At 36.7% G+C, this 14,379-nt stretch overlaps 1 pseudogene; it reads left to right on the top strand.

The window, feature by feature from the left end:
• Nucleotides 1-259: 259 nt before the first annotated feature.
• Nucleotides 260-14,379, top strand: part of LOC118650457 — a 59,792-nt pseudogene continuing 45,672 nt past the window's right edge.

Below are 14,379 nucleotides of genomic sequence, written 5' to 3'. Positions count from 1 at the left end.
GACTTCTTTTTCAAGAAGTTCATAGATTTCTATTTTCTTAGGGTAAATTAGTGGAGCTTTACTAAGTTCCTTTGCTGATGTCATGTTTCCTGATTCTTCATGATCATTGTAAGCTTGGGTTAGTGTATGCTAATTTGAAAGAACATTCTATAGACTTATTTCAACACATAAAAACTCTCATCTCTGGGCTGGTTGACTAGTAGTGTCCAGGGGAGGCCACTGCCAGTATCTGAGAGCACACTGTTGGGATGCCGATGGCATGACTGGAGCCAGGTCTGCTGTTGGGTGGGACTGGAGCCAGGTCCATGGGAAAGCTGGAGGAACTTTTGATGAGGTCATTGGAGCACCAGAGCTTCCTCTAGGACCACAGTTGGATGCATGGTCAGTGGATCAGACATTGGAGGTATGGTTCCTGCTGTGTCTGTTTGAGGATAGCATTGCCTCCAGATGAGCAGACAGGAAGGACTGTAGGGAGGTGGACTGGTACAGTTCTAGGTCCAGGTACTAGTCAGCTATTGGGGACTTTGGCAGGTATGGATCCTACTGGATTCCCAGACAAATGTGACTGATTCTGGGTTCATAGTTAAGTCCAGAATTTATCTTGTTACCAGTGACTCAGGTAGATGTGGTCCCTGTCAGGTCCAGAGCTGAAAGACTGGTGGCAGGATAATGGAAGCACAAACCTGGAGATGACACCACAGGGGAATAGGGCTGAATCTAGGTTTGTGTGGTTGGTATGCCTGCTATTGGTGCTCTAGACCTGCCTCCTCAAACCTTCTTTCCTTTATCTAGAGTTCCACCAGTTTGTCAAAACCTCTTACCTGTATCCTTAAGTTCCCAGTAAGAAATTTTGGCTTGTGGGTGTTTTTCAAATTAGAGTTTCCTTTGGAAAATGATCACTGACCTTTATTCTGCCATCTTATTGATGCTACTCTTAGGAAAAGTAGTTTGCCTTTTCTAGCTTTTATATTTCACTGTTTTATGTTTATCATGTGCTTAAGGACATTCTCTTTTCATTTATCAGTTTTTTTTTCTTTTAAAAATGCTATAGGTTTTGCTTTTACATTTACATCACTGATACAACTCAAATTATTGCTAATAAATACTGGTGGTAGATATTGACCTCTTTTTTTCTACATGAATATTCAATTAGCTTTTAAAGGACTTTCTTGTCTTTCTCTGACTAACTTATTTCACTTACCATAATGCAGAGAAATACAAGTACCATATTATTTCATGTATATGTGGAATCTAATGACCAAAAGAAACTAAAAAACAAAATAGAAATAGACTGACAACTGTCAGAGGGGAGGGAGGTTGCAGGGTTGGGGGGAAAAGGTGAAGGGATTAAGCAAAACAAAACAAAACAACAACAAAAAGACTTATAGACACAAACAACAATATGGTGATACTAGAGGGAAAGACAGGTGGGTAAGGAATAAGAGTGTATAGGGGGAAAATGGTAATGAAAGAAGATATAACTTGGAGTGCTGAACACACAATACAGTCTATAGAAGATGTATTATAGAATTTCACACATGAAATCTATAGAATTATATTAACCAATGTTACCCCAATAAATAAATAAATAATAAAAATTTCAAAAGGACTTTCTTCATTCCATTAATTTGTCAAAAACTAATTGACTAAAATAAATGTGATTGTATATCTGGACCTCTATATTTTTAAAATTTTTATACTTATACATCAAAAATCTAGTATTATAGCCTAGCCGGCTTGGCTGGCTCAGTGATTGAGGGTTGACTTATAAACCAGGAGGTCATGATTCAATTCCCGGTCAGGACGCATGCTCAGGTTGCAGCATGTGTGGGGCATATAAGAGGCAGCCGATCAATGATTCTTTCTCATCATTGAGGTTTCTATTTCTCTCTTCCTCTCCCTTCCTCTTTGAATTCAATAAAAATATGTATTTTTTAAATAAAATAGTATTATCAAGCCCTCAAGCATGCTAGTTATTTTAAAAATTATTTTACTATTATTCTACAAGTTACTTTTTTATCATAGCGTCAGCATGTCAGTTTCCAGTAAAAAAATAAAATTAAAAAAAGAAGTCTCTGGATTATGATTGTGGGTGCGCTGAATAAAAAATTAGACAGAAGTGGGTCTTGGAACCAGCCATGGGGAGGGAGGAGGTGCATGAGTGGTTCTGAATCAGAGGCTGGACACTATACAGCTGGAAACACCTGCCTTTCCTGAGGATTCCAGTGGTGGACAGAGGGGAGGACGAGGCACTAGACCAGCTGGTAAAAGCTCTTACTTCATGAACATGGTATATGATTTTATTTACTTTAGTTGTCATCGATTTCTCATAGCAGTATTATAGTGTTTACAGGAAAAAAAGTCATGTATAATCTTTGTTAAATTCTAATACATTTATTATGTTTTTAAATGCTGCTATACATAGATTGTAATGATTACATTTTTCTTTTTTTTTTTTTTTTTTTTTTACAAAGGGTATTACATATGTGTCCATTTTATCCCCCCGCCCTAGACAGTCCCCTAGCCTCCCCTATCCCCCCATGTCTTATGTCCACTGGTTATGCTTCTATGCATGCATACAAGTCCTTTAGTTGATCTCTTACCCCCCTACCTCCTGCCCCGCAACCCTCCCCGGCCTTCCTGCTGCAGTTTGACAATCTGCTTGAGGGAGCTCTGCCTCTGTATCTATTATTGTTCAAAAGTTTATAATGGTCTCTATTATCCATGAATGAGTGAGATCATGTGGTATTTTTCCTTCATTGACTGGCTTATTTCACTTAGCATAATGCTCTCCAGTTCCATCCATGACGTTGCAAATGGTAAGAGTTCCTTCCTTTTTAGAGCAGCATAGTATTCCATCGTGTAGATGTACCACAGTTTTCTAATCCATTCATCTACTGATGGGCACTTAGGCTGTTTCCAGATCTTAGCTATGGTGAATTGTGCTGCTATGAACATAGGGGTGCATATATCCTTTCTGATTGGTGTTTCTGGTTTCTTGGGATATATTCCTAGAAGTGGGATCACAGGGTCAAATGGGAGTTCCATTTTCAGTTTTTTAAGGAAACTCCATACTGTCTTCCATAGTGGCTGCACCAGTCTGCATTCCCACCAGCAGTGCACAAGTGTTCCTTTTTCTCCACATCCTCTCCAGCACTTGTCGTTTGTTGATTTGTTGATGATAGCCAGTCTGACAGGTGTGAGATGGTACCTCATTGTTGTTTTGATTTGCATCTCTCGGATGATTAGTGACTTTGAGCATGTTTTCATATGTCTCTTGGCTTTCTGAATGTCCTCTTTTGAAAGGTGTCTATTTAGATCCTTTGCCCATTTTTGATTGGATTGTTTATCTTCCTTTTGTTAAGTTGTATGAGTTCCCTATAAATTTTGGAGATTAGGCCCTTATCGGATATGACATTGGCAAATATGTTTTCCCACACAGTGGGTTTTCTCGTTGTTTTGTTGATGGTTTCTTTTGCTGTGCAGAAGCTTTTTATTTTGATGTAGTCCCATTTGTTCATTTTCTCTTTAGTTTCAAGTGCCCTAGGAGCTGTATCAGTGAAGAAATTGCTTCGGCATATGTCTGAGATTTTGTTGCCTTTGGATTCTTCTAGAATTTTTATAGTTTCCTGTCGTACATTTAAGTCCTTTATCCATTTTGAGTTTATTTTTGTGTATGGTGTAAGTTGGTGGTCTAGTTTCATTTTCTTGCATATATCTGTCCAATTTTCCCAGCACCATTTATTGAAGAGACTATCTTGGCTCCATTGTATGTTCTTGCCTCCTTTGTCAAATATTAATTGAGCATATTGGTTCGGGCCGATTTCTGGGCTCTCTATTCTATTCCATTGATCTATATGCCTATTCTTGTGCCAGTACCAGGCAGTTTTGAGAACAGTGGCTTTGTAATACATCTTGATATCTGGTATTGAGATCCCACCTACTTTGGTCTTTTTCAGGATTGCTGCAGCTATTCGAGGTCTTTTTTTATTCCAGATGAATTTTTGGAGAGTTCGTTCTAGATCTCTGAAGTATGCCGTTGGTATTTTAATGGGAAGTGCGTTGAATTTATAGATTGCTTTGGGTAGTATGGACATTTTAATGATGTTGATTCTACCAATCCATGAACACGGTATGTTCTTCCATCTGTTTATGTCTTCCTCTATATCTTTTTTCAACGTCCTGTAGTTTTCTGAGTAGAGGTCTTTTACCTCTTTAGTTAAGTTTATTCCTAGGTAGCTTAATTTTTTTGGTGCAATGGTAAACGGGATTGTTTTTATAATCTCTCTTTCTGAAAGTTCACTATTGGTGTATAGAAATGCCTCGGATTTCTTGGGGTTAATTTTGTATCCTGCTACATTGCCAAATTCATGTATTAAGTCCAGTAGCTTTTTGATGGAGTCTCTAGGGTTTTGTATGTATAATATCATGTCGTCTGCAAATAAGGACAGTTTTACTTCCTCTTTTCCAATTTGGATGCCTTTTATTTCTTCTTCTTGCCGAATTGCAATGGCTAACACTTCCAGTACTATGTTGAACAGGAGTGGTGAGAGGGGGCATCCCTGTCTTGTTCCTGTTCTTAGGGGAAATGGTGTTAGTTTTTGTCCATTGAGTATGATGTTGGCTGTGGGCCTGTCATATATGGCTTTTATTATGTTGAGGTATGATCCTTCTACTCCCACCTTGCTGAGAGCTTTTATCAAAAATGGGTGTTGAATTTTGTCAAATGCTTTTTCTGCATCAATTGATATGACCATGTGGTTTTTTTCTTTCAATTTGTTTATGTGATGTATCACGTTTATTGATTTGCGGATATTGTACCATCCTTGCATCCCTGGGATAAATCCTACTTGGTCATGGTGTATGATCTTTCTGATGTACTGCTGGATCCGATTTGCTAAGATTTTGTTGAGGATTTTGGCATCTATGTTCATGAGGGATATTGGCCTGTAATTCTCTTTCACTGTGTTGTCTTTACCTGGTTTTGGTATTAGGGTGATGCTGGCTTCTTAGAATGAGCTTGGAAGTGTTCCTTCCTCTCGAATTTTTTGTGGTAGTCTGTGGAGGATAGGTTTTAGTTCTTCCTTGAATGTTTGGTAAAACTCCCTGTGAAGCCATCTGGTCCTGGGCTTTTGTTTGCTGGAAGCTTTTGATGACTGCTTCAATTTCTTCCATAGTTATTGGCCTGTTGAGATTTTTAGATTCTTCCTGATTGAGTTTTGGAATGTTGTATTTTTCTAGGAATTTGTCCATTTCCTCCAGGTTGTCTAGTTTGTTGGAGTAGAGCTGTCCATAGTATTTTTAACAATCATTTGTATTTCTGTGGGGTCTGTTGTTATTTCGCCTCTATCGTTTCTGATTTTGTTTATTTGGGTCCTCTCTCTTTGCTTCTTGGTGAGTCTGGCTAGAGGTTTGTCAATCTTGTTTATCCTTTCAAAGAACCAGCTCTTGGTTTCATTGATTTTCTGTATTGTTTTTTGGTCTCTATGTCATTTATTTCTGCTCTAATCTTTATTATCTCCTTCCTTCTGCTCACTCTGGGGTTTTCTTGTTGCTCTCTTTCTAATTCTTTGAGTTGTAGAGTTAGATGATTTACTACCATTTTTTCTTGTTTTTTGAGATAGGCCTGTAGAGCTATAAACTTCCCTCTCAGGACTGCTTTCATTGTGTCCCATAGGTTTTGGATTGTTGTGTTTTCATTGTCATTAGTTTCCAGGATGTTTCGAATTTCTTCTTTGATTTCATTGGTAACCCAATCAATATTTAATAGCATGCTATTCAGCTTCCAGGTGTTTGAGTATTTTGGGTTGTTTTTATTGTAGTTTATTTCTAATATTATGCCATCGTGGTCTGCGAAGACGCTTTTATGATTTCAATCTTCTTGAATTTGGGGATACTTTGCTTGTGACCCAATATATGTTCTATTTTTGAATATGTCCTATGAGCATTTGAGTAGAATGTATATTCCCTGGCTTTCGGGTGAAGTGTTCTGAAGATGTCTATTAAGTCCATCTGATCTAGTGAGTCATTTAGGATTGCTGTATCTTTGCTGATTATTTGTCTAGAGGACTTATCCAGTGCTGTCAGTGGTGTATTAAAGTCCCCTACTATGATTGTATTGTTGTCGATGTCTCCTTTGATATCTTCCAGGAGTTTTTTTATGAATTTGGGTGCTCCTGCATTGGGTGCATATATGTTTACCAGGATTATATCTTCTTGTTGTATTGATCCCTTTAGTATTATGAAGTGGCCTTCCTTATCTCTTGTTATGGCCTTCACTTTGAGGTCTATTTTGTCCGATATAAGTATTGCTACCCCAGCTTTCTTTTCCTTTCCATTTGCCTGAAAGATATTTTTCCATCCTTTCACTTTCAGTCTGTGTGAGTCCCTTCTAATGAGGTGGGTTTCTTGTAGACAGAAGATGTATGGGTCATGTTTTTTTATCCATTCAGCCACTCGATGTCTTTTGTTTGGAGCATTTAGTCCGTTTACGTTTAAAGTTATTATTGAAAGGTAGTTGTTTGTAGGCATTTCTGTTTTTGTGTGGCTGTTTTCTTTCTGAGCTTTTTATTTCTTATTTTTATACCAGTCCCTTTAGCATTCCTTGCATTGCTGGCTTGGTGGTGATAAACTCCCTTAGCCTTTTTTTGTCTGTGAAGCTTCTTATTTCCCCTTCAAGTTTGAATGATAGCCTTGCTGGATAGAGTATTCTTGGATTCAGTCCTTTGCTTTGCATCACTTTGTAAATTTCCGTCCATTCTTTTCTGGCCTGATGTGTTTCTGTTGAGAAATCATTTGACAATCTAATGGGAGATCCCTTGTATGTAACTTTCCTTCTCTCTCTTGCAGCCTGTAAGATTCTCTCTTTGTCCTGAACATTTGCCATGGTAATTATGATGTGTCTTGGTGTGGGTCTTTTTGGGTTCACCTTGTTTGGGACTCTCTGGGCTTGTGTGACTTTTTTCTTCCCCACCTCAGGGAAGTTTTCTGATATTATTTCTTCTAATAGGTTTTCTAATCCTTGTTCATCCTTCTGTTGTTCTGGTACCCCTATTATTCGTATGTTGTTTCGTTTCATGTTGTCCCAAAGCTCCCTTAGGCTCTCCTCCTGTCTTTTCATTTTTTTCTCCAATTGCAGTACATTTTGGGTGTGTTTTGCTTCCTTGTCTTCTAAATCACTAATTCGGTCCTCCGCTTCTCCTAGTCTACTGTTGATACTTTCAATGGAGTTTTTCATTGCAGCTATATCGCTCTTCATATCTTCTTGGGTCTTACTTAAGTTGTTGATTTTTTCATCTGTTTCTTCTAGCTTCTTCCATATGTTATCGATTTTTTCATCTGTTTCTTCTAGCTTCTTCCATATGTTATCGATTTTTTCATCTGTTTCTTCTTGCTTCTTGCTGAGGTTGTCGATTTTTTCCTCCATCCAGTTTATGCACTCTAGGACCCTTATTCTGAATTCTTTTTCTGTCATGTTGCATGCCTCTGTATTACTTAGCTGCTTTTCTGGAGAGTCCTCCTTCTCTTTCCTTTGGGGGTTTCTTTGTCTACCCATGTTTGATCTCACTGACATATCTAGACGTTGAGTCGTTCAGTGGCTGCTCCCTTGGTGGCAGTGACTCCTTGGTCTGCGGTTCCTCTTCGGGCGGTTGCGGTAGCAGCTGCTCTTCAGTTGGCAGCAACTCCTCTGGTGGGTGCTGTTCACAGCTGTGGTGGCTCTTCTGGCTGGTGGGGCGAGGTTTCACGTACAGCTGCTGTTCCTCAGCAGAGGGTGTGGTGCTCAGGAGGTTGCTGTTGCTTGGATCTGCTGTGTTGATTTAAAGGCACAAAATACAACACAACAAGGCACCACGTACCAGGCACTATACACAAATATATTCACGATATTAATAACCCCAAATAAAGGTGACCACCTGAATTAAGAGAATTAGGGGATAAGGAAGAAGGAAGAGAAAAAGAGAAAAGAGAAAAAAGAAAAGAAAATTAGGGACCAAAAAAGGAGTGCAAAAATGAAAGTGGGAAAAGGAGGGGGAAAGTAAAAGCGAGAAAAGAAAGGAAAAGAAAAAAAAAGAGCGAAAAGAGAGAATGAAGTGGAAGAGGGGAAGAGACTTTTTATATGAGGAGAATGCTCCTATAGAACAGCCATTAATCCCAACAAATTCCAGCAACAGCTCCCTGGAGATAAATGCAAACTAGAAAAACAACCAATATATAACGATGAAAATAGAATGGAGAACACTAATCCCAAAATAAAATAAAGAGAAAATAAAATGGCACTTTAAAAAAATGGTAAAATGGTAGCAGTAATAATACTGGTTAAAAATAAGAAGGTAGTAATTAAAAGGGTAAAATCAGGTGATGGAAAAAAGAGAAAAAAAAAAAGTAGAAGAGGAAAAGAAAAAAAAAAAAGAAAAAAAAAAAAAGAAAAAAAATTGGTTTCTTCTTAGTTAAAAGGTGAAAAAAGAAAAAAAAAAAATATTGCAGTAGTGAAGGTCCTTCGGTTCTTCTATTCTTCAGTGTGGCTCGCCTTAGACCTGCCCGGTATTCAGGAGAGTGTTGAGTTTCCCTGTGATACACTGTTCCTCTGTGTTGTAAACCACAGTCCTTATTTTAAAGCAAGCCGCATTTGTTTCCCAGACTGCCTTATTTTGTGTTTAGCAAAGAGTCAGTTTGTGGGTCAGCCTCTGGGTGGCAGTGTTCTGGGGTTGGCCTCTGAGGCTACAGGGCCTCTCTGTCCAGTGGAAGTTCACTGCCCAGAGCTGGCTGCGTAAGAGTTACCAGTGCTGTGTTGTTGCTGGGATTGAAAATCCCTCTATAGGCCAGACCCTGTTAACTCCCAGGGACTGATCAGGTTATTTTAATCCTTGATCTCCTACAGGGTGGAATCTGGGTGTGGCTGTGCTCCTTGCCTGGGGGCTGGGGGGGAGGAGTCTCACTCTCCGGAGAGAATGGCTGCCTCAGACGTGGGCTCAGGGGTGTCTCAGCACTCAATTCGCTGCCACCTCTCCCGGCCCCCCCTTCTCTCCTCAGTCTCTCCCCAGATTCCACTCCTCCGCACACTCTCCCTCTCTTCAGCACAGGTGAGTGTCTGTATCCGAAATGTCCCATGAACAGGGTTCAGTGAAAACAAACAAACGCCGGCCGCGGAAACGGGGAAGGCTTGGTTTCTGTAAGCTTCTTCTCTTACCGGGACTGCATGGTCTGATCAGCTCTTCAGGCTGCCCCCTTTAGGCTCAGTCCTCTTTCCAGGGGAGTTCTGCTCTTCCCGGCTGTAAACCGTCTCGCCAGCTGAGGAATTTCGCCAATTCGGGGTGGATGTTACTAGTTTCAGCTGCTCACTCCATTTGCTCAGGGACACGACCTGGGACTCGTCTGCCTATACCGCCGCCATCTTCCTGAATCTACATTTTTCAATTATTTATGGTGACATAGACTTAGTATCCTGCTGTTTGCTCAATTCACTTATTAGTTATAGCAATTAATTTATAGATTTTGTTATATAGGCTGGCTCATTTTCCATTTTCTGTCTGTATGACTTTATTTCTCTTCCTGTTCAACCTATGTGGTAAGAGTAAATAATCTTCTTTTGTTCCTCATCTTAAGAAGAAACTGTTCAATATTTCAGCCTTAAGCATCAATAGGATGCTAGCTGTAGATTTTTTTGTGGGGTAGGGCCATTTTTAGGTTGGGGAAGTTTTCCTCGATGTGTGTTTAATGTTACCAAATATGTTTCACTGGGCCTGTGGATGTCTTCCCCACAAATGTACAGTTCAGTGATTAGCTAAGCTTTTGGATGGAGTTTAGTCGCATGTGTTTGAGTTTTTCCACTTCATGGGATTTTGTCTTTGTGACAGAGAAAAGGCTTTGCCTCACTCTCCAGCCACTCTGACAGTCCTGGACCCTGTCCTCTGACTCCTAAAGCTAATTAAATTGGAACTTTCTATTGTGTTTTACCAGCCTCATGTTTTGTGGAGTGAGAAGTGTCCTCATGGAGAAAATGAACCTTCATGGACACAAATATCACCCATTACTATTTCTCTGTTTAATATTTTTATTTGCCTTCTCATTTATTTTCTGCATTTTTTTCAATCTTCAATTACAGCAAATAATTTAAAAATATTTTCTAGACTTTTATTTGCTATCTGTTGGAAGGTTAGTAATATAAAAACTCACCAAATGCAGAAGTGAATCTCCAATCTAGTAATTTTATTTTTTGGTCAGTATTTGTTTTAAGGATTGCTCTAAATCGTTTTTATAATACAAAAAAAGTAAGTATATGTGTGTATGTCTTCAACATATATAATACATATCCATAAATTATTGCTCTTTGTAAGTATCTTACATGCATTATTTTATGAACAGAAAAGTTTCTGTTTTTAAATAGAATTTTTATATATGGCCAATTATAATCTTTTAGTCACAGATAACAAAAGAAAATTTATCTTAAAAGAGGTAAATTAGATTCTCAAGGTCACTATTAAGTAGCAGAAACACAATTCAAAACAGATCTACCTTACGAAATAATTTATTTATTCATACAAGTATTAATTGATATTGTTATACTTTGTAGAAAAATAACAATATAAATTATATGTATAGTTAATAATTAAGCATGTTTGCAGATTATCTCAATGTTTCTTTAGCATATTTTAATGGATCATGTGCAATTAACAGATGCTTGAAAAAATTTTCTTTCATAATCTTATAAAAGTTTAAATCGATACTGTGAACATTTTAGCTAAAAAAATTCTCAAAATAAATTTTCATTCCTTATTTTAAAGAAAAACAATGTTATTATCCATTCTCAAAAGTAAAACCTAGCTCTGTGGTAATTCAAGGCAATGCTGTGAAGACCTATATCATTTTCTTGATTAAATAAATGACCCACTTTCTAAGAGGAATTTTGCCAAATAAAATACTTAGAGGTGTTATTGTAAGAGGATTAGAAACTCAAAATCCACACAACATATTTTGCATTTTGGGGACAGGGCCTATGTGTTTCATATCTGAGTCCCTAAACCTGGCACATTGCCTAGAATTTGTTAGTAATTGTGTTGCATGGAAAACAAATATTATTAATAGCTGAAATGAAAATTAACGCCTTGTGATAATTTTAGTATACATGGAGCTCATTTGTCCACACTATTGGCAATGTAGACCTTAGGAACTTCTTGGCTACTAAAATAATGGGATCATGATGAAGAGGACACCTAAAAGCTGGCTTGTTTTAGATGGCTTATGTTTTGACTTACTACATACAATTCTAGTTTAAATAATATATTGTTAAATCCCAGGAAATAAATGATGAAAGATATGAAAAACAAGTCACAAAATATAAAGGACCTTTATATAATAGTTAATTTATGTTTATATATTGTTCTAGAAATTTGTCCTGAGTTTTTACAAAATGCTATTAGCAATAAGTCATGACTATGAAATAATACAATCACATTAGGGAGAATAGTCATTACTGAGAATTCTTTAAAATTTGGATATAAGCACAACTTTGAAATGCTTTTGTCTTAAACTCTACAAATTAAACTGTCATAGGAGGAAATAGAATCTGTTGACTGAACTCAATTATTTACTATTAATCAAGGACTCTCCTGAGCAGTACAGACTATTCAATATTTAAAAGTGTTGAAATGTTTATTCAAGCCCCAGCTTGAATAAAAATAGATGATGGCTAAAAAAATAAGTGTACTGCATTGCAGCAAACAAACAACTATCAATTTCCTAACTACTATTACACTTACCTATGTCTACCGCAAATTAGCATCTGTATTTGTTAAGATATGCAAGGACACAGAGCGATCAGGGAATATGTTCAGCTGTATAAAGGGTGATGTTCAGAATTCCAAAATCTAAGCATACTCTCTGTAACTTAACAACTAACTCTGGGCTACATGGTGACATGAGGCAAACTGCCCAAAATAATGGACACTGCAGAACACACACAAAAACAAATCTATTTTGATATACTTTGAAACATACACAGATGGTAGTATTTGTGTGTAATACCGCTATTCTCCAGTGCCAAATAAGCCATGTTCCTTTTGAGAAGTAATTTATTAAGAGGTATTTGTTTTTTGAGACACAGCTACTTTACTTTCACTGATGATCTTGGTCTGACTTTTTGGAAGTTGGTTGATTGGAACATTTCTTCTTTATTTCCTACAACACAAATAACAAAAACACTTATTTTTCATACAAAAGAGTCTCATCTGCTACTTTCCCTCATGTATATACTTTTGGAATTTCATAGTATTGACAAGGGAATATTATTTTTAAGATGCAATCCTAATATTAAACATCATTAGTAATTCTAATTGCAAAATATCAACTGGATAAGTCTGTCCTGATTTAATCTGCCATTCTTCCACCTGGTATATTCCCAGTTCCATCTCCTAATAATGCATATATTCTGTCATTGAAATCATGTGTGCATGATATAAACAGAGAACCTTTTCTTGGATTGCTTGTAGTTGTTTTATTGTAAGATGACACTTTTAGTAGAAATCATTCTAGTTGAAGATATTTTCCATAAAATACAAAGAAACATGCACTTGACCTGAGAAACTCTATAATTATTTTTCTTATAATATTTGCTTTCTGTCACAGAATCATAAAAGATACTGCTACATACATATGTGATACATACATCTATACACACATACATATACATCCATACATATACACATATGTATACACATACATATGCACACACTTAGGAGAGAACATAAGCCATTTTAAGTAAGTTTTTAAAAAAACTAAAGTCCAAATAATGTTTTTACAGTATATTATCCACTGCTGTGTTAAAACATTCCCATATTCCCATATTGACAAACAATAAGACTTATCTCAAATAATATCCTATACATTTCTCACTCACTTTATATATGTAAAAGAGAAAATATAAAACAAAAAAACAAAAACCTTTTAAATAATAATTTACTTCTGAATGCTTCTTTGATGTTTCCCTACTAAATGGATAATTTTATTGTATCATTAACAACTGTAAAAAGATAAAGATATGAGCACACGCATTAAGAATAAGAAATTAGCACATACATTTTTCTATTTCTTCCTCAGAAACAATACGATTATAGTCAAGCAATTGAAAATAAAATGTAACTATAAACACTTTTAAGAAAAGATACAGAAAAAAGAAATTAGTAATCTAAATCTGCAAAACAGATGAACTCATAGATGAGTACTTTGTTGGTTGATATAACAGGTATACATATATTTATCTAAGAGAATCAAACCTTTTTTTTTTCCCAAGGGGTTTTGAAAAGTCTTTAAGAGAGCACAGATCACTTTAATTCTGATCACGATTTCTTCTGGATAGACCAGGTACAACAGATCTGCCAATGTACTGAATTAACTAATTGGTTATTAAAATTGTCTTACAAATAATAGCCTGAAAAATGTAGGTTGAGCCCAACACATAGAAACATTGGAGCTTAACCAAACGTAGTGCATAAAAGCTTTTATCATGTTCTCTTACCCAGGGTTTACAGCATTTTTCACAAAATATGTTTTCCGCTTTCATATTTATTATTTTTTTAGCATTTTTATATTATCCAACTTTGTAAACTAACAAGTCTCCCTAGCTGCTTTTTTCTCTCTCTCTCTTTTTTTTTTTTTCTGGTGCCAATACAACAAAGCTTTAATTCAAAATGAATTGCTAAAACTTCATGATGTTCTGTACTAGTTCCCAGTTTCACAAGACCGTGAGCAAAAGCACAGTAGGATAGAGTTTTGCATGGACTGTCATTCTTGCAGTTTCAGATGTGGTGGTCAGCAGGACTCTAACATTAAAAATGCAAGTTTCATTAATGATGGTCCACAAGGAAGAGGGATGAAAAATTACTTTGAATTGTCTGTGGAAATGATAGGTGGTAGAGTGGCCTTTGATACTGAAAATCTGCACTAGTCCACTGAAATCAAGGACATCTGTCCTCCACAACAGAAAAGAGCAAAAATAGATATTGATGAGGAACTCAAGCAGAGCAGGAAGAAGAGAATGTAGTTGTTGCTCAGGTGTGGCTGTGGGAAAGAGTGAATAAAAGTGAACAATCTCTCCTTTGGAAAGGTAGGAATCAGTGGGTATTCTTGTCAAATGCAAAGGAATTGAAAAAATTGTTAAATGTGCCTTCTGGCTCATTTGCTGGCAAATACAAGCTGTTCTCCCCAGTTATCCACAGTTATGTGTTTCTTTTACTAAACTAACTAAAATACTTGTCACTTAACAATTTCCTTATTTAAATTAGCTGCAGGGAAATTAATTTAAAAAGTCAGGCGACATAGAACAGAAAAATCAAATTAGATAATATTCATATGTCCTAGCATAGATAAGTAAACTGTTTGGGAATG

Source organism: Myotis myotis, unplaced genomic scaffold, assembly GCF_014108235.1.
Source record: "Myotis myotis isolate mMyoMyo1 unplaced genomic scaffold, mMyoMyo1.p scaffold_m19_p_3, whole genome shotgun sequence".
Taxonomy (NCBI): Eukaryota; Metazoa; Chordata; class Mammalia; order Chiroptera; family Vespertilionidae; genus Myotis; species Myotis myotis.
The sequence above is the reverse complement of the archived record's forward strand: the minus strand, read 5'-3'. Positions and strand labels throughout refer to the sequence as shown.